This window comes from Onychostruthus taczanowskii, unplaced genomic scaffold (genome assembly GCF_017590055.1).
Source record: "Onychostruthus taczanowskii isolate IOZ18803 unplaced genomic scaffold, ASM1759005v1 scaffold10, whole genome shotgun sequence".
In the NCBI taxonomy this organism is placed as follows: domain Eukaryota; kingdom Metazoa; phylum Chordata; class Aves; order Passeriformes; family Passeridae; genus Onychostruthus; species Onychostruthus taczanowskii.
This window is the reverse complement of record NW_024496526.1, coordinates 11,060,871-11,088,537: the sequence shown is the minus strand read 5'-3', so window position 1 is coordinate 11,088,537 and position 27,667 is coordinate 11,060,871. Positions and strand designations below refer to the sequence as shown.

General features: G+C 37.2%; 1 protein-coding gene across 1 annotated transcript in view; it reads left to right on the top strand.

Annotated features, from left to right (window-relative positions):
- Positions 1-27,667, top strand: part of NCKAP5 (NCK associated protein 5) — a 354,576-nt gene that overhangs the window by 182,375 nt on the left and 144,534 nt on the right. The gene's annotated exons all lie outside the window — the stretch shown is intronic.

Below are 27,667 nucleotides of genomic sequence, written 5' to 3'. Positions count from 1 at the left end.
ACCATTGATAGCAATAATAAAATTTGTTCTCCTCTGTTATTTTGTGTTTGGAAAAATTTGCATTAATTCTCTGCAGAATTCAAAAAAACTATTTAAATCATTAAGTGTTCAGTTAATTCTGAAATTCTCCACTAAAAATGCTAAGGATATTTTTTAGTTTTCTGTTGTTCCTCTTCATTGATCCTTGGTTTCAATTTTACTTATTCTGATGAGACTCCTGGAGTAATATACACAAACTAAATCCACCCCTTGAGTATTCCTGGTTAGAATATTTTGCTCTGTTTTATATTAATCTTTGTTTAAGGAAGAATTTCCTGAGGTCCCGATTTTAGAACAGTATTATTGCTGCAGTGACTAGAAACCTGTGAAATTAACTTTGAAGGTGATGGAGCCATGGTTAAGAAAAGAAGGGATGAGGGGAGCCAGTCTCCAGAGTGATGCTCCCAGTACTTTCATAAAATTTTAACTGATGCATATTCAGATCTTTTCAAGAGAGCTCTTCATTATTCCTGTGGAACTGCAGTAGTCTGATTCATTTCTACCATTTTTCTGAAAAGAAAAACTATTTTATTAGTCAGGATCCCTGAAGTCCACTATCTTCAAATTAATCCATTCTTTTTCTTTCACTTCTGTTTGCAGTCGAGCGTGCTCAGGTCTATCGAGAAGCAGAGGGACACAAGTTCTTTGAATTAAAGTTGTTTGTCTCTTTACGTCTGTCCCTCTGATTTAGATAAAGGTGAAGGCCCCCTAAATCAGCATTATGTTCTTTTTAAGGCTGTCTGCACATTGGCTAAACAGTTTGAAGGCAAACTTAAATACCATTTTTCATTAATGGCAATTTGGTTAGCCATGTTATTCCAGTGAGGAAAACTCCTGCTGGCCTCAGCAGGCTGTAGTTTTATTTTAGGGTAGGCCAGATGCTTGGAAGAGAATGTGTCACCTAAATATTGTGTTTTATTTTAAAACATTGTTTGTTATGATGAGTATTAAAGGCTATTTTTGCTGATTTTTAGTATAATATAAAGATATTTGCTTACACAAACAGACTTTTTCTCTAAATGAGTGTATTTTTTTTCTTATCCTGTTTGAACAAATAATGGAACTGGAAGCTGGATAATCTCATGCTGCCCAGAGATTGTGTTGTTCGAAGGATTTGCAACTTTTGCTTAATTTGGGTACAATTAAACAGGACAAGACAAATGATGATGTGAGGAAGTGTTAAAACCAAGTGAAGAAGATGACTAGAGAATAATATTTTGGACTTGGACATTCTCTTTCAGATATGGATAGATCAATGTAAGAACATATACTACGGCATAAATCTTTTAAGTATGTGTAATTCCTGAACTGAGAGGATTTACCTAGACATTTCTACACATATTTCTTTGCATTTCAAACTATTTTCTTTGCATGATGGAAAGAATGAAATATAATAGTTGGTGGTAATCTGTAAGTTGACCTTTGTAATCAGGAGAGCAATGCTCCCTATTCCTAAATGAAATTGTGGGGAAACTTTAATCTGTCATATAAGCATACGGTTTGAGATGGAGGACTTGAGAAGGTGAGGGGTTTCTTATTGAATGAAGTTTCTGTTGTTACCAAGTAAGCAATATTTCAGCCTAGGAGTCTGAAATAAATCAAAGTTCTCTTTCTTAACACCTGCATAAATCTGCCAGAACCTTAATGTGACACAGTAGTTAGTTTGATAAATATGTGATACCTGCTGAAAGAGCTTTTAAACTGAAGTTTCTTTTTCAGAATTGTAACATGTGTCCATGTAGTTTTAAATCTGCGTTTTAATTTTATTGGAGATGAAATATGTTTGAGGTGTGGAGAAACCTTGCAGGAAAAATATGTAATACTAAAGTTGGGTTTTTACTGTGTAGTTGGATGCTGTTATCTTTACATTGCCTTACTATAATCTCACCTTGAGTTGAAATACTTGATGTTTTCTTTCTTAAACCCAGTGAGATCTGTTAAATTCCATAAGGCTCTTTTTGGCATGGCATTGTATAGCTGCACAGTTCTCAAATGCACAGAGACCTATCCTATAAAAGAAACCAGCCCAGTTTCTTCCAGGACAGTGCCATGCAGTCTGAGTTTCCCATTTCTGTTGTTGCACAGTGTCTCATTTACCTCCTTGTTGTTGGTTTCAGCTGTGCTTTTCCCGCTTTCATCATTGTCCTACAACAGTAGGAACAGAAATGCAGCAACTCTGCCCACAGCAGTAGGTGTGATTTATGGGATCATTGTAAAAAGCACACTAATAGACACAATATAAATTGATTGCATTTCCCTGCTCTACATCAGTAAGCAATAGAACTTGTTGTCTGTGGAATGCATACAGTTCAGGTGACTCTAAACTGTGATTAAATGTTAAACCAGTAAAAGAGTTAGCTTTACTTAAGTTGCTTTGATCACTGTTTTGGTCTGAATGAAACAAGTTCAATGAATACTATTATAAAGTGTATCTGGAAACAGTAATTGAAGAGCCTCTTATCAAATCTCAAAATCCCTTTTGGGTAAATTTCAAAAACTATTTCAGTTAAAATTGTGTTGTTTATTGGTACCAATGTCTGTGACTGGAAAATTGCCTCAGGCTTTTAGATGTTATTGGAAAAGTAGGAAATGGTCCTTGTTTGATCTGCCAGGGCCCTGTGAACGGGATGAGTGCAATTCTCATTAGACTTTATGTTCCCCTCCCTTTAATATTGACTGTAGGGTTAAGCCTGTTGCTTCTGACAAGGGAAAAAATGACTGCTACAACACTTGGCATAAAAGAACAGTGGAGTTGTAGGTTTAGGCACATCTTTCATGCATTTTCCAATTATTGTAATTCCCCTAGCTCCCCTCTGTCTTGTCAATAGGTGAGTGGGAATGATAACTGTTTTCCTTACAGCTGTGATAAGGACATTATTATGCATTGCATCAGCATGTTGATGTGGAGTCATGACATTGTCATTTCCAAGGTTTGCTCAGTCTAGAGGTCACACCTGCTTGCACCTCTGTGGCCTTACTGCCATGGCTGGTAACCCACATCCAGCTGAGGCCACGTCTGGGAAGTCCACACCAGCTCAGCTGGCCCTGTGTTTGGTCACTTTGTCTAAGATCAGCCATTAATAACATTTGAATCTAATTTCTGGGGAGATTAAAATGCTCTTCTGGCAGCTATGGATGGCATTCCTTTGATTCTGTCATAGCAGGGGGGAGTAAGGTGCTATGTGGGAGTTCACTCCTTTTCTCAGAGGGAGATTACAGAGGAAGTGGAAGTTGTCTGCAATTCTCCTTTGTGTAGCTCTGCAGTGACCTCCTGTCAGTGTCCCTGCATGGCCTGTGTGTAGGGTTATTGTAGGGGACAGGTCCGCCCAGAAATGGAGTCTCTATCAAAGGCTGATCATGTCATCCTGCCCTATGGTTTTAGGTACCACTGGATTTTATGAGCTGATACTGTATGAAATGTCACAAGGAGGAGAACAGGTGAATGAGTGTCACACACAAGTGAGTTCTCCATGTTTGGTGTGTCTCTCCTGTTCACCTGCTCCTGCCTTGCTGCTGACTGCAAGATGGGCATTGCCAAACATGGGGAAGGTTGACCTTGAGTGGCTGCCAGGTCCCCACCCAGCCATTCCCTCACTCACTGTCTTCCAGAGGGCTGGGAGAGCAAAGAATTGCAAAAAAAGCCCTCAAGGATTAAGGAGAGTAGATTGCTCAACAGTTACTATGAAGGGGAAAGATTTAACTTGTTAGAGATTAATTTAATTTATTGATAATTAAATATAGTGTAGGGTAGTAAAAAACAATGACAAAACTAAAAACATTTATTCCCACCCATACCTTCTTCCCAGGCTCAACTTCATTCCTTCACTCTTGACTCTTCCACCTCCTCCCCTGAGCAGCAGGGTGGGTGTCAGGGTTGCGGGGGAAGCTGCTGAACTCTACAAGCCTCAGGACATGGTGTGAGTGCTGCTTTGCTGGGGCTCTGACCTACTGCTTAGGGTGTTGTATTGATCTTAACTTTTGATTAGAATTGACAGAGTTAAAGAATGAAGTTTCTTTTAGGCTAACACTGTTGGGGTGGGTACATTAGTATTTTTATTTACTTGCATCTACAACTCTTAGGTACACGTTTCATCTATAACAGTTACTCAGAACTGTCAAGAACCATTTTAAGATCCAGGAGCTTTTGTGTGAATAGTTTTCATCTGACAGAAAATAAAGGAATGGCTTTACTAAACTCATGAAACTAAGCCCAAAGAGGAGATTGCCTCAAGTTTTTATGGAGTTTGACCCCACTCGGTTTCTGGGCTGCTTTGTACTAAGTATGCTGGTTTCCTGTTGTTTGACCAGTAAAAGGCAAAATGGAATTTTTTTTATTTTTGATACCAGGCACAATTTTTTCCATTCTTTAGTTCTGTGTATGAGTATGATGGTTTTGGAAGTACATGCACATGAGAAATATCTTCAGTGAGTGTGGTGGCTCAAGTTTTCTTCAAAACCAAAATTCTCATTCTCGTATTAGAAACCATCAGGTTGAAATAATATTTTCATACTGAAGCTGAGAAAAAACAAAAGCAATGAGCTCAGAATGACTGCGCAGAGCAGCTGAAGAACCAGGGTAAACTTGAAACACAGAACTCCTGCCAGGACCAGAAATTATAGCAGATTTTATGGCATGAAGTATATTGACTTGTGTAGCACTTTCAGAGAGAAAAGGATTGCTTTGCTCCAGGTGTTATTCAAGATGCACAGGGAGGAACCTGCAGTTCTCCATTTTCTGTGGACTCTGAAGGCACTGAGGCTACACGAAGAGCCAGCCCTATTTCAGTACCCAGTGCATTGGTAAATCAGGTGGTGGTGTTTTTGTCATGACAGCCCTTAGCTGCTGAAAGCTTCTTGCATGGGGACCAGGGAAATTGGTAATTTTATCTTCCAGAGGCAAAAGCATAGTGATCTGTGTGCTCAGGAAATCCTGTGTCTGGCTTGTGTTTGTCTATGTGCTCACAGGATACATCCTACTCATATTTTTGCAAGTTTTCATCTATTGCCTTGTACTGATTTCTCAGACATGAAATGATATCTGCTTCCTGTTTCATTGGGACAGAAGTCTTGGAAGTCTAGTTTATTAATGTAAAAATCAGATCTATCTTTCTGAATCTGAACGTGGACAATTCCCTACTTCAGTTTGTTTGTGTACCTTTTGTCTTTTAATAAATTATCTATGTTTCATAATGTCTGTATAGCAAAGAATATTAAAAGGGAAATGGAAGAAATACTCAGACAGTGTGGTGATAAAGGCCTTAAATCTTTACAGTGGAATAATATTGTGGAGAGTCACCTTTGAAACTGTTTTAATTTACCTTTGTGAACCCAGTAATTTAAATAAATCTGTAAATAGAAATTACATCCCCATAAATTGATTTGATTTAAACAAGGTAAGGACAGGTGAGAAAAAGGCCAGCAAAGAACAAGTGTTCTCTTAGGCTCTGTCATGGATGACTCTGCTAAAATAAAAGGCTGTTTGTATTTTTAAAAGCATCAGTCTGGTGTGAGCTGCAGGATTGTCCAGCAGAGCTTTTTCCTACACCAACCCAATGATTCCATCTTTCTTTGACTTCTTGTCCTCGTGTTGTACAATGGCACTTTTTATTAATAACCCCTTCCTGATAAGGAGATTATGGGACAGTTTTCAAACCTCCATTGCACAGCCTGCGGTCTTTCCTATGCTCCACTAAGTCACACATGCGACGTCCACACTTTGATTTCTTCAGAGTGAGTATTTTCCCTGGGGAGACAGAAAGACACACACATTTAAAATCAATATAAATAAGATTGATCCTCTGATTTCATGATTAGCTTTAATTGCTACCCAATCCAGTGGGATTCATCCCATTTTAGTTTACTGATCCTCTCAGACTTGTGGTTTCTTTTGTCAAATGATTGAAAACCCATGCTCAATATGAAATTTGCAGATTATAGGCTGTTCCTCTTTACTAATGGGTCAGAGAGAAACGTGACGTTATGATCACAATTTTTATGGTTGTTTTCCTGTTCAATGCTTGAGGTGGCTTGTATTAGTAATTTTTCTGTACTATAAAACTTGTAAACTGCAAATGTAACATTAATGGGCAGTGGTGTGCATTGATGGTGGTAGGTACAGAGCAAATTAAACCATGAGTGAATAATATGATTAAAAAGCTGACATAAAGTCAAATGATCTTCATAGTTATACTTCTTTTTTATGAACATGATTGGAATCTTCAAAGGTTCATTGGTTGACTGGGTCTGTTTTACCATTACAGTTTTATATCAAACTAAACCAGGGAGCCTACACTCCCATTTTAATTGCAAGCAGATAAAATGTGATCCTGAAAAGTGCTCATCCTTTTAATATTCTGGGGTGACTTCTGTGAATCTGATCTAGTGGGTGGCATCCCTGTCCATGGTGGGGGAGTTGGAAGTGGATGATTTCTAAGGTCCTTTCCAACCCAAACTATTCTATGATTCACCTCTCATTAAGGGCAGAAGGAAAAGAGTATTCCAAGTACTTTTGGGGAGTTTGGCACCTTAAATAGTAGAAAGATACAGATTTGTGAGAAAGAGGAGAAGATCATGAAATCCTGACTGTTGTCTCTCTGGGTAGAATAATAGAGGAATGCTTTGTTTTCTCTCGATTTAAAGCAAGACTTTCTGGTTTTCAGGTGTATGTGAGGCAGGGAGGAGAATCACAAAACTAAAGGAAGTGGTACAGGAAAACAGGCACAAAGATGTCCCAGTCTGGATGCCAGCTGTTGTACCCAAAGATGGGCTCTACAGATTGGGACTTCTGCTCTCCTCAGTGAGAAACTTCTGTACAATCATATCTTTACTCCCAGTTTGCATAGCTGGCTTTCTAATGCTAGTAAAGAGCTCCTCCTTGAATGTGACCAATACATTATTTGCAAATATAATCAGTTTTTCACCTGCTCTGTGTAACCTTTTAAGTATCTCCACTAAGTAATGAAAATAGAATTATTTATCTGCCTGACTTGAGGTGGTAATACATTTTTTCAACCTAGTAGCAATTCGTAGTCTGCATAGATTGGATTGTTTCACAGGAGAATTATTATGGTAATTTTCATTGTATCTTAGAACTTGTAATTATTTCACAGTATTGTTCTAATGTAACAGATTGTGCAGCATCTCATTTGTTTTTCAGTGCTCAAATTTGGACAGGCCAACTTAAAAATTTATTTTTAATCTTATTATTTTACCAAAACATTTTGGGTATGTTTGCCTCTATGTACACATTTCAAATATCATTAAAGGTTGCAGTGACTATAGTTAAAGCAGAAAAGCTATTGTACTAGATGCACATTTTTGTGGAGTTTTGCTTTTCAGGGTATATGATAAACATTAAGAAAACAGGATGGATTTTTTTTTCCTTGTATTTATTGGCTTATAGACCTAGTTCATATTTATGCCTTACTCTGATACTACATTTTCATAGTTACTCTACAATCCTGTCCTCAGGGATTTATCTCCGGAAGGCATAAGGGGTTTGTTTCAGCTGCATGGATGTTGCTTGTTCATATTCTTGACATTTATCACATAGAGGAAAAAAAATGGGATTTAAAATAGAAAAGATGCTTGGTTTTAGTCCATCAGTATCAGCAGGGATAGCTGTGAGGTCTTTCTTCAGCTCCTCCCCAGGTTTAGATCTAGACTTAGCAGAGGGAATATCTCTTGGAAAGAAACAGGCATTTCCTTCATTCTTAAGAATGAAGGACAAAAATAACAATTTAGTCATCTGACATGATTCAAGCAAATAAGGAAAATTGGTGGACCAGATCCCCACCAGCTCCTGAAAGTTGCCTGGTAATTGCACTAAAAATGTAACAATAAGAGTCGGGTATGTCTGGCTTATGGCAGAAAGGGATCTCAGTAATTACTGTGGGCTTTGCCTGTAAAGGGTTAATTGCTACAATCTTGATACTTTGCAGTATCATTAATCATCCTGAACATACATAACTAATATTGTTACAACTCCTAACTCTATTGGATTCTGTCACAATTTAGTAACAATTACTGTCTTCTATTTCAGATAGCTTCTATTGTAGAGCATTGCCAAAAATTTTAATGTGATTATCTTTGGTCATAATGCGTGCTTCAGTTTGCAGATACTGTAAGCAAATGTAGATTGATTTGAATGATTGTTTCAGTTTAATGTGCCTTTAATTCTGTGTGTAGTGCCCGCCTCATAATCTCAAATTTTACCAACTGGGCACTACTACCCTTCAGTCAAGCTGTGTGTTAAATAGCGTTAATTAAATATGCCTTTCAGAAAACATCCATCTTCTAATCATGCAGTGTAATAACTACAGATAGGTTATCCTGAAAACATTGTCAAAAGGATGTCAGTAGAATATTGTATTGCATCAAACAATGAGCTCCTCTTGTGACAACCAGATAATTAAGGATATGCTGCAAAAGGATGCAGAGGAATTGCAGATCCATTTCAAAACAAGGCACATTGTAGAAATCACTTTTAGCCCTTTAGGATGTTGTTGCACACTCTTAGTTTACATTTTACCTTAGAGAAGATTTTTCTTTTGCTTCATTCTGTTCCATGATAACTGAATCCCAATTCAATTGCTTACTAGGAAGATAAGGGATTTTACTCTTCTTGGTTTTCACCACCACTCCAGATAGGAAGGAAGAAGTGGCATGCGAGGGAAGAGCTGCATTTGTCATGAGAAAAGTAGTTAGGTGGAGATGTGAGATCATGAGACGTAATACTACAAGGAACAGGGATTTCTGTAGTCTTGTTTTTGCAGAGGAGGCTGTGCTGCATTTCAGAACTTGACATTCCTTTTTCTGCAAGTGTTTCTGTTCTTTGATACTTGTGGGATTTAATTGTCCATTTTTCCATGTCAGTACACAGCAGAGAAAGGCGTGCATCATGCCAGAACTGGAAATCCAAGCCAGGTCTGTGTTTTGAACTGAGCCTTCATTCTCTAGGAATACAGATTAGATTTTTAAACTGTAGTATCCTTATCAGTGTCTGCAAGCTGCAATCTTTTAATTGAATAACTGTGGCACGAGTTGAGACACTGCCTCACCTAATCAGAAGGAAACATTTTTCTGTCTTTAGCTGTAGGTTTCAACCTTCATCCTAAAGCCTTTTTGTAGGCAATTAGTTGATTGTGCTTTTATTGCTGCACACTGTTTGTCTTCATCTGGAAGATTCCTTCCAGTTTGTGTCTACTAACCATGAGAAAGCAGATACTTTACAGGTCACATATGGATTATAAGCAAGTAACAATGCCCTTGTGTATATTGCTTTTTACTGGAAAAATCAGTAACAAAACAGAAAGTTCTGGCCAACACTACTCTTTGTAAGGCAGAGCAAGGTAATCAGTAGATTTAAAAACCAGGGACTTGATTGATTTAATTACAGTTACAATTGCAGCACATCAAAGGGAGTTTGTGTTAAAAGTGGTCTACAGTGGAGATCCCTCCCATTGACTTGTTGAGTACAAGTGAATCTCATCTTATGAATTCTGTTAAAGGCAAAGTATTCTTCATCTTCTCAAGTACTGCAAATGTCTGCTGCTAGGCTTTTGTTCTCAAACTGTGCAGAGAAAAAAAAACACAGAACAATCCGGCTGTCAATGTCTTCCTTAAGAGGCAAATGTCTCTCAAATTCTGTTCTCACTTCATAGTCTCAACCGTTCACTGAGAAAAGAGCTTCTTTTGTCTAAGCCTAGGCAGCAGTGTATAGTGGGAGGGTTTCTTAGGTTGGTGTGAATTTACTGCAGAATGTTAAAAAAATACTGAGTTTCAAACAGGCCATTTGGATTTGTTTCTGAAGTATTTGTTGACAATTTTAGTGTATACTAGTTTTGTACTGTAGTGAGTGTCCTTGTGAAAATATTTAAGGTAGTCTGGGTTTCAGTGAGCTGAAGTTTATGGCATTGCAAAATAATGAACAATATTTTCCTGTTCCAGACTTGCCTGCATTTCACTGTGAGCCCTGTGCTGCATATTTTGTGACATATTTAGTGTTTATTGCAGTGCTATATGTGTATCTTCAACCAGTGTGTAATAGTACAATTATACTGGCAAATGCAATGCGAAACAGAGGCACCAAGATCCATTGTAGTGCTGGCAGGATGAGAAATGTCAATTGAGGCTGTCATAAGAGGTTTCCTAATCCTGCTGAAATAAAGAGTGAGATTCTTTCTGAATCATTGCCATCTGGAGTATATGAAAATTTGAAATAACCTTTTATCATTAGGTTGGCACATGCTATGGAACAGTATTGGCATTGATGGAGTCCTAATGAAATGAAATACTGTGCAATGAGAAAAATTCACTGCTTCATTATTTTGTCTAGGTTCTTCAACCTCCCCCCTCCCCCCATTTATGAAGGTTATTGAGCAGTTAATAATATTTTGAATCTAAAAGATACAGTCTCTGTTTACAATAAACTGGCATTTTAATGTGGATATTAATCTAGTTACAAATACAAACCAACATGCCTGTGGTGGAGAACAATTTGTAATTCATACTATAACCAGGTAATTTAGTTCAGTTTGTGTATTTTCTTTACTTGATCTATTTATTTGATAGGTATTTGTTGCCCAGAAATTTTTGTGCCTAAAATTAGGCCAAGAAACTTTACCTTATGAGGAGCAATTGTGGCACATACTCCTTCCATGATTTCCCCATGCCCACTGTGGAATATTTGTGTCCAGCTGTTGCACACCTGTTCTGTACTGAGCTCCTCCTATTTGTACCACACATTAATTCTGCTCAGTTTTTGCTCTTACATCAGGTTCTCTTTACAAGTGTGTACTGACTGACACCCAGCAGAGTTTGTGAATGGCCATTTTTCTAATTCTTGCATTCAAACACACTGATATTTGCTGAGTTTGTGCTGTTTGGGAAGGCTCGTGTGATTAGTCATGTTTCTGATTAAATGTACTGATGCAGTGTTGGAATCTTGGAAGCTTCATCTTGAATCTTTGGTGTGTGCCTTGATTCTCATTTTGAAGGGTTAATCATCATGTTGTTCAGAGAACTAGATGATGGTCCCCTTCACTGTTCAGATTAAATAGTATAAAGTCTGAGAGTTAGTGCTGGATTTAGAAGATGAAGGATTAGGACTGTTTAACTAATTCCTTTGAGGATGTGATTTCATTCTGATGCTTAAGTTGAAGTGGGCCAGTGGTTTTTTAATCTCATAAATGTAGTAGATAAGAATATATTTTATTTTAAGCATCTTGTTTAGTCTCTGTATATTCTTATGTAATTCTAACAGAAATTTGTCTGCAGTATTGAGATTAATTTAATGCTTAAAGAGTGCCAGCCAATTCTTGTGCTTATTTCTGCTACACAGACAAACCCAGAACATTGTTGGGTATTCTGTAAGTGGTATTGCTCTTGATTTAGTAAATGTATTGAGATTAAACAAAAAAAAAAAAAAAAAAAAACCCATATGGGTATAATCTTTTATGTCTCAATGTTTTGTATTCAAACTTTCTAGTTAAACCTCTAAGTGCATCTGCTGTTGTGTGTTGTGTATACATACCAGTAATAGAAATCACAAGAGTACATTTATTTTAGGTATTCTGAGAGTTTGTTTAATTTACCTGCTTTGTTTTAGTTTTCCAAGACAGGTGCAGGTTGTACAGTTAGCTAATAGCCTGTGGAGCTGCAGAGATAAATTAAAAAGAAAAACAACACTCCTTCTCCCACCAAAATATTTCAGGGTAAATCCAGATTGGGGTGGTAGCTGATGTGTGAGTGTTCATTGAGTAACACAGCACCAGAAATGATGTCTGCATCAGTGTATCCTCCATTCCCTACTCCCCCAAGGAATATTCCCTGGACTGCAGGGAGCTCCTCAGTGCAGAGCTGCTGGTCAGGATTGACACCAGCTCATTGTTTATTTGAGCTGTAGCACTGCTTTGTGCTACAAAGGATGCATATCCTGCAGAAATGACATTGAACAATGCATGTTGGGAAGAGAAGCAGTGCTTTCGAAGAGAGATAATTTCACTTTCTGAAATTTAAAATCTACATTTGAAAAAAAATTAATAAATGGTAATAATGGCTTCATTGCCCTCCTCATCCATGGAAATAGAGATCTGTAACACAAGACATGACCAATGATAAGCTGATACAACTGTAATAAACAATATGATTAATAATTCAGAGTATTCCCAGCTTAATATTTTCTGGTCCTGACTTGAAGAAATATTTGTGTAAGTATATTTCACCCATTAATTTTCTGTTCCTAAATCAGTTGGCTTTAAAAGAAGATTATGAAAATGATTCAAAATCTCCTGGGATTTGTTTCTCTGTTGTCTTCTAAATGAAAATAGTGGCGTTTCAAAGATAAACAGACAAATTCTGAACAATTCACTGACTAGTATTGCTGTGAAATTATATATGGAATTAAGAAATAGGAGGGGAAGTATTTAAACAGTGAAAGAAAACCTTAGTAACTGAAAAACTGGTCCATATACCAGGTGGGGAAAAAAAAAGTAAGAATGAAAAAACACAAATGAACTCTAAACAGATGTTGAGTCTTTCACAGACAGATTGCATTTAATGGAAGCCACAGAAAGGTTTCAAGTGGCTACTGACCCCATTATTTCTAACCCCATACTCAGTGGCTGATCATCAGACCTGATGCCTTTCAAGTAGTTGTACATGGATGCTTACATAAAATCTGCCTTGTGGACCTCTGGAACAATCCAGCATGTGCTTTGGTGTTGTGTTCCTAATGACGAGTGAGTAACAAAAGAGCACAGTCCACCTGAATCTGGTGTGACTAATCAAAATTGTGCAGTTGTGAGATGAAATGGCATCTGTGGGCAGTGGCAGTGATTATAGCACAGAAAGTGTGTGCCTTTGCTCTGACACAGCCAACTAACTCCCATTAAAATAGATCCACAGCAGCCAGTGCTGAAGGAACTGAGCAGGAAAAGTGACAGCTCCTTTTGTCTTGTCTCCCTTTCCAGAATCAAGAATGGTAAATTCAAGTAACTTGTGCTTAGTGAGGAAGGAAATACTGCAGTGCTTCTTGTCAAGAATTTTAAATGTTATTTTAAAAAGCACATTTGAAACATTTATTTCAGGATTTTGGGTCTTATGAGGGTTCTTTTAGGTTTGAGGTGTTCAGAACAGGGGCAGAAGTGCTTCCCCAGGAGTTTTACAAGAAAACTAAATTCCCCGGTAGGATCTGGGTAGAAATAGCTCCTTTCCTTTAAGAAAATAACCTCATAAACAGGCCACCTGATAAATCTGTGTGTTTATTTTTGAGGGGGGATGGCAGAACAGAAGCTTCATTTTGCCACCTTTTTTATGAGTGGAGTGCAGGGTTGAGAGGGAAAAGTCTTGATTTCATTACAGCATTGACTGAGGGCCTCCCTTGCGTGGGTTTGTGATGCAGGAGGTGTCCCTGGGGCCTCACCAGCAGCTGCTCTGGGTGGTTGAGAGCCAAATAACCCAGTTTCTGAGATGGGGATTTCAGTCCCTGTCTTCATATATCCTGTGGAGCCAGCCAAAGAAACTACTAGTAAAGGAAACCAAATTTGTTTGTCATACGTATATGTAAATTTTTATACATGAGATTTCTCATCTGTAGAATTCACAGTGTTTTGCAAAGTAAATCTTTTTTCTTTCAGTAAAGCAATGTCACACCTGAGAAAAAAGATCCCAGTCTTGACTCTGGTGAACTTCGTAAGGTGTGTTATAGGATTGAGTCCTTCATTAGGCATTCAGTTCTTCATCAGGCATTGAGTGCTTGCCTGAAAATCAAAGTGAAGTAGCAGTTGATCAAGGTTATTAAGCAGCATTGAATTAATATTTAAAAATACTAAAAAATATTAAAACTGTACATGGAAAATGGGATAAATGGGAGAGAACAGCGTTGGATGTCAGGAAAATGTTTTTGTATCTGAATTTCCAAGCTCCATGGTCTAACCACCAGTATGCTACTGATTATATAAGAACTTTTACAAATACATTTTCTGAAGACCCTAAATTGAAAAATACCTGGCACACATTTCCAAAGGTGCCTGTCCAGTGAAGTTTTCAGTCAGCACCAGTTTTCTCACAAATCGAGAAGATGAAAGCTCTGCTTACCTGGTCTAAGTCCGCAGACTTCCAAATTGGATGAAGAACCTTTGGAGAGGGGAAAAAAAAAAAAATCAATCCACTGTTTGTGTTTCAAAATTCAATGTGGCATAGATGATGTTATGGTAAATAAACAACTTGCAGGTCCAGTACAGAATATTACTTACTGCAAGCACATTCTGATTGAGTTCTTTAAAGCTCATTTAAAAGGTTTATTGTATTAAATACTACAACAGAGATACCTCACTTCCTGATAAACAGAGTAATGGCAGATCATATCTTTTTAATTTCTGAACAGAGTAGATTATTATAAATGTCATTAATTTACTCTGATGTATTTTTGCAAAGAGGAAAATAAGGATATGAAAAAAAGTTGAAGAACAAGAATATTAATGAAAGGTGGGGGCAAGAATAATGCTTCTTGTCACATGCCTGGCTTTCCTGTTTGGGGTTTAAGAAAGTCTGGCTATTAGGATGTGGATTAGTGGAAGATTCATTCTTCTTCCTGATGTAGGTCAGACACTGGCTAACATGTGGTGAAGAAAAAGCCTGATTTCCCCAGCAGCAAGTGGGAACAGGAGCTCTGCTGACTTTGGAACAGAGCACCAGACAGAATGAGAGGTTCTGATGTCCCGTGTGCTAATGCAACAGATTTGAAATGTATGAGTAATGAAGGCTTCATGCAGAAGAGTCTCTGCTCAGTGTGGGGCCATGTTAATGCTTTTTTAAAGAGCAGCTCAGTTCCTGAGTAGCCCTTTGTGAGAAGTCATTTGTCCAAGTCAGAAAAAGGAACCGGCAATGTTCCGGAACGTGCACAAGAGGAGTGTGCCCAGCACAGCCTGTTCACTGGAGCCTGACTTTAATTTCATGCTAACAGAGGCTGTTTGCAGGTATTGCATCTTTCTGGAGAAGTTTTCTTATTGATTGTGTTAAGTCTGAGAGAATTTAAGATGAATGATACAGTAAAATTCATAAAGCTGATTATATACTGATAGTTGGAGTTCATACTTGTGTGCAATCAATTTAAAGAGGTCTTTAGACCCCTTTTGGAGAATTTGGAATTTTGGTCAGAAGAACTGTCCCTTCTTTCAGTGTTTTATGTGAAATCTCATCATTTTTCATGCCATGGAAAGCATATAACTGTGATATGTAGCAATGTGTGATTTATGCAAGCCACAAATTTAATTTACCCATGATTTAGGTACTTTTATTGTAATAATTTCATAGATTTATCATGGGCTAGTTCCGCTGCAGCAAAAGTGTTCTGACAGCTTTCTTAATCTCATTTACAAGTTGTGATAATGCTATTGTTGACTTAAAAACTAACCTCCATTAAGTTTTAGCCATCTTCTGTCTTCTCCTTGCTCACCATTTTAGTTCAATTTTTAAATTTCTATAGTTTAAAAACTTGTAATGGCAATGACCTCTGAGAACTGACTGCACATAGACCACACCCATCTCATGTGCATGTCAGGCTGGATCTTTGAAGGTTTGTCTTCTTTGGAGACAAATTTACAGTTGTCATTAACCATCTCTATTATAATTTTAAGATGTTTTTTCTCTTATAGTTATTTGCATTTTTTTAGAGTTTTTGCTGCTTAATTACGTATTTCTCTATTAAAGACTAGCATTTAGAACAAAGATGAAAGAGAGAGCATAGCTGTAAACAGTTGGAGGAAAACCTTATTCATAAACCCAGGCATCTTAGGCATCTTTTGTCTTCTTTCTTTTTTAATTTCTAGTTTCCACTGTCTAAGTTTCTCAATTTAGTCATCACAGGAGTAGAATACAATTGCAGAATTCTTTTTATGCAGTTAAGTCCCTGAGTTTTTAAGCTTTGATATCAAGAAAGACCCTTGGTGTATAGGATGAGACAGTACACAGGTTTTTAAAATGTATGGAAGGATTACTAGAAAATGAGAAGTTCTTGATACACTGCAGTGCTATCTCTGTAAACAGAAAATCTGTTGGTTTGTATTTTTTTATTTTTCAAGCAGGTTAAATTTCTAGCACCAATATACCATAAGTCCTAAATTGCAATACTAATTGAAACTATATTCAGGGTCAGATATGAAGTCATCATTATAAATTTACTTATTTGGCTTCTCTATCACCTTTTGGATGGATGCCTCATGAAAAAGACATAAATAGCTGAATTTAAAAAAAAAGTATGATTTTAAAGTTGTGCATTGCATGTTGTCCATTTGTTCGTCAAATGTGTTGTGCATTGATGTTGCAAAAGCAGTGACTTAAACATCTTTGAAGACTCCTTGTGGGCATCTTTTATTGTAGAATAAAATAAGTTCATGAAGTAAGTTTTCTCATTTGCAGGTGATGCACCTTGCTATGCCTGTTGGAGCATCAGTGTGCTCCCATGGCATGTAATTCCTAAGAGGTGGCTGCAAAATGTGGGCATGCTGCAATGGAGTTGGTTGCATCCACTGAGGTGAACTGAGTGCCTTTGTTGTGTATAACTGTAGGCTTTCCTCTTGTCAGCTCTTCTTTCAGATTTTTTCAAAATTATGCTGGCTGATATCATTTTAAGGAAGTTCACAGTGGAAATTTTAGTAATGGGAGTATTGATTATATGTTCAAAGCATGACACTTGGAATTGGATCTTTAATTCATTTCTAAGGAAAGATTATATCTGCCCCCTGTGGGCATTTTAGTAACTAATCTGGATGAATCAAAGTCTTCCTGCTGGGTGTAATTAATTTTTAGGCCAATCTAATGTTTTGTAGACTGCTTGTTTTGTATAGATCAGTTCGATTGCAATGAGCTGTGAACTACAGAATTTCTTTCTGGTTACATCAGCCAACTGAAGACTGTCTATCTATCTATCTATCTATCTATCTATCTATCTATCTATCTATCTGTCTATCTATCTATCTATCTCTATTTGTATTTTCCTGGTGATTGCAGCAGGAATGTTTTCCACCCATTTTTGTGAACACTTGTCTCTTTATCCTCCTTTCAGTCTACTGCCAGTACTCTGGGAAAAAAGATTGATGCAGAGGTTTGGGGTGTTTTCTTTCTTTGTCTTGCTAGGTTAAGCATCTTTCTGAGATGATTCTATTAGCAAAATTTTTTTTAAAACCCCAAACCATACCAAACTTTGGTCATACAGAATATCTAGGCATATTGAAAATAGTTTACATCATTTATTATGTCTTGCACATGTTATGCTGTGAGAGGGTGTGAAGTTTGTTTAGACAGGCTGAAGTTTCTTTCCCTTTTTTAGGCAGGTTCAACTTGTGCAGTTAATTTAGTACTAAGGCAATTTTGGTCACAAAGCATCTCTAACAGTGCTGCTGACACGGGTGCGTTCCACCCACTTTGTGTAACGCAGCAGTAAAATGGGAATATTTCTCTACAGGCATTTCTGTGTGTCTCAGCACTGCTGAAAATCCTAACAGAGAAGTTCTGTGCTAAGTGTGCAGCCTTCTTTATAACTGGTGAACTGTATTCCTGGGGATTGTTTCAGTAACAACAGTGGCTTTTTTGGCAGGTGAAGTTAATGGTTTCTGACAGGAATCACTATGTAAGCTTGTTTTCTTCAGTTTGAGCTCTCATGTGTTAAGCTTTCACATGTCAGACTTAAAAGAACTTATCTGTATTTACAGCTCAAGGATATATAAATAGGACAGTTTTTGATACCACCATTCTAAGGCTGTTTTATGAATTTTCTGGGTTTTGGTGTTTTAAGTTTGCATTTCATTTTTTTGCAGTCTGTTATCTCAATCATTATTTAAGCCCATATAAAAATTACTCATTTTTAAACCTAATTCTCTCAATGATTAATTTTCTTGTGCTTAATATCATTAATATCCTTTGTTCTTGAAGGGGAGCTACCATGTATAAAATCTGGTGTTTAAGCATTGCATACTGCAGCGCTGTGCTCAGGAGATTCTTCATTGACCATAAGCCTCTGTCAAAACACAACTGATGTTATGTTTCAGCTCCAAAAATGAGGAGACTATATAGGGGAAATCCAAATTTATCCAATTAGTCATACAAAATCTTTCCCAGTTATTCAGGAAGTCTGCTTCTATGACTCTAAAAGGCATAGCTAGTAGAGACGTCTTTGGAGAAGTATTTTAATTGAAAGGGTAAAACCCACAAACCAAAACCAAATGTCAAATATCAAATTTTTTTTCCATGCCTGGGTATATGACACCTGTAACTTCTAATTGCTGAAATATGCACATGAGGAAAAAAAAATAAAAAGTTTGACAATACTGTTTGAGCATATAATTCCCAATTTCCTCTTATGAGTGAAAAAAGTAAAAGTTTTTTATGTTACAGCTATAAAGTTTTTCATCAAATTTCCTGCCAATATAGAGAAAGGCAAGAAGCCTTTGTTGCAGTTCTACAGTTAAATATTCTACCTGTGATTCTAAACTGTGAGGTTTAGGATTAGTGAAGTGTAGATGGGCGGGGTCCTAACATACTCAGTTTTTGTGGAGGATTATCCACTTGTCCAAAGACAGATACATGCCTGCATCTGTTACTGAAACCATGTGAAATTAAAAATGGAATTTGCTTCATTTATAGCTTCTAAGAAGAAACACACAGGGGAGGTATTTGTTGATAAAGGAAATGAACGATAGAATCACAGCACCACTGGAGAAAAATAAACCAAGATTCTTAACAAGAAATACTGCTATCCCACATTTCACAAGAAGCTTTTTATTTGAGGTTTTGCTCTTATGGATCTGATAAGTAATTATCTAGATTGAAAATCCCCCTGTAGTGGAGGACAAACCTCTTTTGCCCACAGACATGTTGCAAAAAGATGTGAAGCTACTTAAGAGCAGTCAAAACCTAAAATATGTGAATTGTGGCTGTCACCTCTCTCCTGTGAAGCCACACTGTTAGACAGAATGTGAATAGAGGTAGGTAGATATTCTGTGATAAATTTTTTGGCTCTCTTTTCTCTTACATAATTCATGGGCATATATTAACATGCACATAAACCAACCTTTCATAATACTTCAGAATCCTGTCTTTGTGCTGAAAGCCATATGTGAATATAGATTGTAACAGTCCCTGTGGCTATGGCTGAAGAGAGGAAGTTGCAAGTGGGGAAAGTAGATGTCTTCCAGCTGAGGATGAATGTGGCAGCTGATGTTGGAGTAAGTTATGTTAACGCATGGTTAACATTTAATTTGCTGCCTGATGTCATTTTGTTAGGAGTTCTTAAGCAAAAGCTTTGCCCTGTACAAAAAAAATCATACCTCAAATACTTCTTGTGATTTTGCACATGAGCCTGATATCAGTACTAAATATCTGATATTTTTCAATTTTTTTCTGTTGTGAAAATCCTCCCATTGATTTCAGCAGAGTTTCATGTTTGTCTTGTGCAAGTTCTTGGCTGCTTACACTTGTATAATTAAATTTGCAATAATTACTTTTACTCAAATCTTACTGGTCATTTAAAAGGTTTACAGCAGCTTTTTGATCTCATATCCTTACGATAGCAATGTATTGAAGTAAGATCTCTTCCAGTAACCTGGATTTGCTCGTTGTAGTTCAGGCCCAATGTCTCTGCCACTGTGTCTGTTCATGGAATGGCAATATACTTATATAGGCAGCAAGTCAAACCCAATTTTTTTGTTTTGCTTTTTAATGAGAACTTCTCTTTGCTGTTGGAAGAGGACACTTTATCCTCTTAGAAATCTGATGTAGTTAATTTGCTAGTGATGGCTCCCATACAGCAGAAATACCAGGCAAAATAAACAGCAAGAGAACATGTGGCAGTCAAGTGTGTTTTTACTTGGCATGTTCTTTGGTAATATCTTAATTTTTTTCTTAAATTTTTACTTTGCTTTCCCTTTTAAGATCCTTGTTTTTATTTTTGTTCATCCTTTAAGTTGCATACTGATGAACAGCATCTACATGCTTAAACAAACTGAACAAAGCAAAAAAATACACTCCTGGGAGAACTTTAGTCTTAAGCTCATAATTTCATATGATGCTGTTTAATAGACCAACATAAAACAAAATTCTACTTTATTAACTTGATTTTACTACTGAACATGTACTACTGAGCTTTATTACTTTATTATGTGATTTTCATGTGTATTGGGCTAGTGACAATTTTCTCAAATACCCCAAAATTTCATGTCCTATCTTCTGGGGACGTGCAGATCTAGCACTTGACAAGTGTATTTCTTTCCACAAGTTCTGCCAGCGTGTAAAGAGAGGTTTTTGCATTTTGATGTCGTAGATAAACCTTGCTCTCCACACACATACTCTCCTTTTGCTTTTTGGAAACTTTTGCTTTACTTTGTTAGTATCTCTCCAGCCAGCAGGGTCTTAGCACAACCATCTTGCCTGTTCCACACCCCTCTCCAAGCTCCACATGGATTTGTGTGCTGTTCTTCCATACAAGGGTAAGAGAAGAGGAAAAGCTACGCTAATTACATATGAAAATATATCTACAATAGTAATGTTGAGCCTTTATCCTATTTATTAGCTATTTCTTCTTCTGAAGAGAGAAGGTTGAGCCTAGTTTTCCATTTTAAAAGCTCTAGGAACCTCTGAAAGTGACAGGGAAAGAAACAGGTTGCAAAATTTCAACAGATCAATGTGTGCTTGGGCATGGAAACTGGTAACTCAGACAAACCTTATCTCCAGAACTGATCAGTGTTTTTTGCCTGCTTTCTGAAGAACCTCACATTAGCATCTTTCATGCCATAATTGGCATTAATAATGTGTTGTGATAGAACTGAAATGCCTCACTGAGCTGCATGCTCTCTAAATTTTTAGTGAGTGTCCCATCCCATTTACTGCTGGAAACTCATAATGTCTCCATGGTGTCTCTGGGTCAGTCTGAAGGAGCTGAAGTCCTAATACAAGGTCACTGCAAGAGTCCTGTACCCACTCCTCTTCCATTAGTATTTCATGAGCAGGAAAGGAAAAGAAATGAAATGTGTTTCCCAGTTTATCAGAGCTGTGAGGGGAGTTGCTATTAATTACTGGAACAGAGTGATAATATTAATATCTTTGCCTGACTGCTCCTGCATGTGCAGTATCACATTAAATGGAATAAGAAAGCGTTTGCTGTCTTTGAGGAAGACAGGCAGTAGTTCCACTTTCTCTGGGCTTTGTAGGTCTGTTGTGTAGTTGGAGTTTAATATAAAAAAGTAAAGGAATTTCTAATAGAATAAAAATGTACCTGCAGAGGGAACAAAACCCCCAAAATTAGGTGCACAAGGTCCCACTATGAGAAAGGTGCTTCTGAAGGGTGATTAAAAAGGTCTTCATGCCGAGTGAGAAAGCAGCCAGAGCTGAGGGTCAGACTGTGTCACCTCATAGAGCTCATGTGTGTAAATGAGTGCCACAGGTGAACTGCTCAGAATTTGTCTTTTAACTGTGTGGAAGAAGAAATGATGGTGTAGGGGATGCTCTCTTCTGACCCCTCAGTGAAAGCAGCACCTGGGTCAGAGCTGCAAGACACAGTACCTACACAAGGCTTCAGCTGGGGCTGTCTGGCTGCTCTGCCTCCTTCAGGAGGGTGGCCCCAAGTGGCACATGAATGGCCTCCTCACAGGAGTATTCTCTTTTCCCCTAAAGCTGCTGTCCTTCTAGAATTAGTTCCTTTTGCTTGGGTGTGTGTAACTGTGCAGTCACTGGCAAAAAATTTCCCCATTTCTCTGCTGCAGCTGGTAATTTTGAGACTCTTCTTGTCATTCTTCACAGGGGCCGGGGCAGCCAGGTTCCAACTACAGAGCTGCGGCACAAAAGGTCAACATCGCCTTTCTCCCCCCACACCGTGTGGTTGTTGTGACTATGATTTAAGACACAGGCCTTGGCAGAGGTGATAATTGTATTCAAAGTGCACCCACCAGAGTCTGATGACTCTAGTGCTGCTCCCCTCCCTTCTAAAATCACACTCAGCTCTGTCTCAGGTGCACAAACTCACTTATGAATCCAGCTCACAATGATCTTAATGATGAGGTTCTAAATTGTCCTTGGCATGGCTGAACTTTCTTCTCTATGAGTTGAATTTGGCCAAAGGTGTAAAAAAAAATTGCTACAGTGTTCCAGCCACCTGTATTATTGTGTACAAGCCTCATTCTGTCATGACCACTGATAGCAAGGAATACCTTTTTCTAAGTTCATATTATTATGGCTTATTAAGATGTTTTATTCATTCAATTGTCGCTGTGTACTAAGGGAAACTAGTCTCATAATACATTTAAACTACAAAAGCAAATAGTATTAAATTATTAGGAAATGAGTAATCTGTACAATTATACAAAGCATTAGCAAAATGAGGACTTCTAGAATGTTAAACCAAGGTATGAGCAAAAGAACTTGAATTTTTTTTTTTTTTGAAACCTACCCTTTAGACAGCTTAGACAATGAAAAATTACCATTCAGCCAGGGAGAGTTTAAATAGCAAAGAAAACTGAGATAAGATTTACCAGGCAATTGATGGTCATGGCCTGATGCCACATGGTCCTGACAGAATGCACAATTAACCTTTTTGTTTTAGTATCAAATACCTGCAAGGTCATAATATTACCCTGGCAAAATGAATTTGAGTGACCTACAGCTAAGTAATGACATGAATAGTAACAAGAGATTGCAGTGAGAGGATAAAGTAAGTATTCCTGCTCACCCACTGAACCTTATTAACTATGTATGTTACAGTATTCTTGGGGTAAGGACTTGGTTAACATCTCCTTATTTTCTTAGAGTTTGTTACAGGGGATATAATGTTAGAGATTCACAAAAACTTTACTTGGGTACACTTAACCATCAAACAGAATTAAAGCTGTTGTGTTTCTACTTGGCAGTGTGTTGCTTTCTAAAAGTATAACAAAATTTTGGTGTGTAGCAGTGATGCAGATGTAGGAACATTTTTTGAATTTGTGATCTGTTACTGTTCCACATAACTCCCCATGTCATTGGGGAAGATGCAATGTCTGAATTTCTGCCCATAAGCAGTGGAGAAATTGGTGTAACTATGTTGCTTTTCTAAAATACTTTTTAAAAAAATTCTTATAAGTTCAAAGACATACACTTGTATCACTTTCCTCTTCTTTTAAGTAGAAGTTATTGCTGTTGCAAGATACTTGCCTTGGTAGTGAGGTTACATCTCTTGCAGCATCAGCCTGGTTGTGTCCCACTGAGCTCAGTCAGACCCCCACAGTTTCCTCACCTCTCCCAGTGTCTTTTTCATGCAGGGCAGCCACTCTTGTGAAAACCAAATGCCTCCCTGACACTTCAGCAGGAAATGGCAAAAATAGAACTTCAGTAATGGCTCCCAGCCAATGACTCAACTAATAAAAAGTGAAAATTGAGGATAGGAAAATGAGCTGAGAGCTTCCAGACAAGAGCTGGCCAAACTGAGATCTAGGATCTGGGTTACACAGCATGTGGGCATTGATGATTTGGAGGAGCTGGTGACCAGCTAAGAGTGAAGTATTCTGGGATAGTTTTGTCTTACTGCTATGTGAATATTAATATGGGAATTAAATAACTTGGGTTTTTCTTGGGTTTTTTTAAAGTGAAATTTCCTTATAGTTGAATAAATGAACACATGAATAATTTTTTGGGAAGCATCTGTTGTGACTAATTTAGGGAAGCACAACACATGGGCAGTGCTGTGATGCTTCTCTGAGAGAGAATTCCCATTAAAAAGTTGGTGTTACTAACACTGTGTTTAAATCATGATTAAAAACAAGGTTTCCAGATATTGCTGATTCCTTTTTCAGTTGTTTCCTTGGACTGGAAAGAGCTGTGTGCTGACTGCCACTGAACCCCAGGATTTAGCTGTGTCTGACTTCACAGATGTGCTTTTCTACAGTGGGCTCCCGCTCATGCCTCAGGTCTCATTACAATTGTTGTCACTGAACCAGCAGATTTAATAGGGTAATGATTGTGATGTTCCAAAAATAGCCCTAGTAGTGGAAAAAGAAGCATATTTTGCTTCTTCAGGTACCAAGATTAAGTGCAAAAAAATCTATATATGTGCTGAAAATTTTCCCTTAATCACATTAACGTGTCACAAACACTTGCTGTTTATTCTGTAGCAGTTTGTTCCTGTGTTAAAAGAATTACCAAAAGAGACAAACAGAGTGTTTAGCATAGGGAGAGGAAGATGTGGAAGGGGAGAAGAGGAAAATATAACAAACATGCATGAAGAATTTTGTTGTGAACCACATTTGATTATATTCTTGCTAGGGTAAAATAGAAAGACACTGCTGTTTAATGTATTCCAGATAGGCAGTATACAAAAGTCAACCTGTTGATGTTGAGGTCAAAACATCTTTTTTTTCTTTATTGCAGTACTCTGCTTCTTGTAGCAATGCAGAGAACTTAAAATTCATTTTCTTTGAGGAAAACAGTGGGGATAGCATCCCCACAAGGTACTGTGCTATTCTGAATGACAAGTAGGAGATAGAAAAAGAAACCAAAATTTCCAACAGTGTTTTTCTCTTGCTTGGAAGATCAAATCTTCCTGACATACAACTGCACCAGTTTTATTCCCAGTTCTGCAGTGTTTTGAATTGGCTGTAATAACTGATTATTCTGAGCCCTTGGAGTGGATGGGCAGCCTTTGTGATGGCTCATTGTATATGTTGACTTACGGGTCCTATTTGAAAACAAACTGCTGACCCATCTTAATGGGGCTCTCCTGCACTGTGCCCACGTTCCAAATAATTGAATTAAATTGAATAGGAGTCCTCTGTAATTACAAGAAAATTTATTTGATTATATTCCCCATAAGGAAGGTAGATACAAAAGGTTTCAGTAATTTTAAAACCGCTTGCAGTTTGTAGTTGTTACGTCTCAGTTAATTGTGAGTTTTGGAAAATAAATGATATTGGAAGTGTTTCTGGAGTGCTTATGTCAACTTTTATCATAGCTTTTGGCAATATCCACTTAATTCCAGATCCTTTTCTGAGGATATTTGTGTGCAGTGGGCCTGGGGAAGGTTGTGGAGAACCTGTGACTGCAGACTGGGGATGCACCAAAATCAGGCAGTTTTTTCCTCTTGCATTTGAGATCCTAAACATTTTTAGTATGTTTTCTCTTACTGTTCAATAAATCAGTATTTTCTGTTATAAGTGAAAGCTGAACAGAGAAGAAAAGGAATCGCCTTCCTAGTGCATTTTTGTGTTGGTCATCACTTCTGCAGTGCACCTTTATGGGTAATATCTGCAGATTTCTGTTCAAAATGGAACATATGGAACACAACAAGTCAGAGGTTAAAGAAGGCTCTCTGTTTAAAAAGTTGCAAATTACTGTTAAACTGTTGTGAATAGTTGATTAAATTGGTGTGAATGTGTAAACGTTGAAAATTTGTACTCCACTGGTTGTTGAACTGGACCCATAATAATACAGTGATCAACAAAGTGACAATCAAAGTAAAACTTTAGGATAATGCAGAATAGGCAATCAGAGCATTTCCTGGAGAATATGTTACTGATGTCTATTAATAGATTTTTATTAAGTGCTCCTAAGTAACATATGTGTGCATTATCTGGTTCTAAAATTAGAAAAACCATGGCATTAAGGTCCCCAGTCTTGCTTTTTATAGTGGTGAATATGCTGTTAGTAACACAGATAAAAAGAAAGTGCAGCAATAAGTCCTTGTAAAAGTAATGCTAATTCTCTGAGATATCATTTTCTTAACTGTTGAAATAGAAGCAGCCAAAATATTTAAGGAAAACTGTCCAGCAGAATTTTTGAAATCATATTAATGAGAATTCCTTTCTTTGCTATTTTTTTTCCTTAATTGAATATTAAGTTCATGCAAAAATTTGGGCTGGCTCCAGATCTGAGTGAGTTAAAGCTGCCTATCATGTCTGTGGCAGCATGAGCACTGGACATAATCTAGTACAGGACTGAGCTTGCTTCTGCAGAGATTTAAAAATAAGGCACCAAGGAGGAAGCCCTGGAGCCACACTGGTTATGTGCATGTGTAGTGGTGTAAATAAAATTCAGTCAAAATGATAATGAAACTTGATAGTAGGAAAGGTAAAATTAAAAGATTCTTTAGAAAAAGCAAAACAAAATGAAAGCACAACCCACCATCTCCTAACTCTGCTCAAACGCCACCAAACTGGACCCATTCAATCATCCAGCTCTGGCTTTGAACTTTTTCCCATTGAAGGAAGTTGAGGATGTGATCTGAGCTTTTCTAAGATTTGCATTCTAGGGGGTAGCCTGAATTAGGCAATTATATTAAAAACAATAACGAGTGGCTTTCTCTGTCAAAGATCTCAATGCAGACATGTTCAACAAAAAAAGTAAAACAAACAAATATATTTAGTGGAATTCAACTGATTTTCATTTTAAGTAAATTTTTTACTGAATGAGTTTTTCTGTCAGTTTTGGTACATGCCATAGGTGACAGAATTATTTTACACTGCCACAGAAAGGCATGTCTTATGCTGCTGAGCACAGGTACCTGCTGAAAAAAAGAAAAATGACAGAAGTGGACATCACTGAGTGAACTCCTACTTATTCATATTACTAGGTCACATAAAAAGTCTGTATACAAATGAGATTGGAAATTCTATGGAAAGGCCTTGGCTCAGAGGGGGATTTCATGCTTCTTTGGAGGATGGAACAGTTTCAGCAGTAGCTGAAAGAAGCATTTGCCTCTGGTGGTGCAGTGTTTTGAGAAGTCCATGCAAGAGTGATTTGCTGTATTTTGTGTTTATTTTTTTAATAGGGAGTTTATATTCCCTGGCCATTGCAGTTCTGGTTGTGATTCACAGTGCTGTCCAGATGTCAAATTTATCTTGCAGAAGTGAAGCACTACTGACCTTGTGTTTGTAGTTCATAAAACTTTAGCTATCAATCGTTTATACATTTGGCATTTTATCTCAATTTTATGCAATGTGTGGGCAGAAATATATAAATTTTATATGAGATGACATTCATTAGTATATATACTTGAGAGTTTTAATAAAGCATGAGTGTTGTAATTCAGTATAATCTGTGCAGTCTGCATGGCTTGAAAACCTCAAGCAAAATTTTTCATCCCAAAGTAAACATGAGTGAAAAAATAGATATTGATACATTTTTCCCTATGGTATTTTCAAAATAATTAACAGTTGGAACTGGCTGTCTTCTAGCAAAGTTTAAGTTCAACTTCAATGACTTGAATAGATTGCAATTTTAAGACGATTTTTCTTTAAAATCAGACTTGCACATTTATAATACTTTCACATTTATATATTACTAGACATTCATATAGAACGGGTAATAATTTTTTTTAAACAGATTTTATATATGGTTTCCCATATGTATGTTTGGCCTCTGAAGGTAACCTGTTCATTTCTACTGCCAAATGAAATATCTTTATGAATTTTTTTTCTTGTATTTAAAATGCAAGTATTTTCAACTCACTACAATATTACATCATGAAAGAGTCATATTATATCCACACTGATTATAAATTTTCAAAGCCCAGTTCAGAAATGGATTATACTCTTGTTTTCTCCCAAACAATCATAGTTGGTGATTCTGTACTAATTTATTGGAGAATAATTGGATTTTAAATATTGGGATT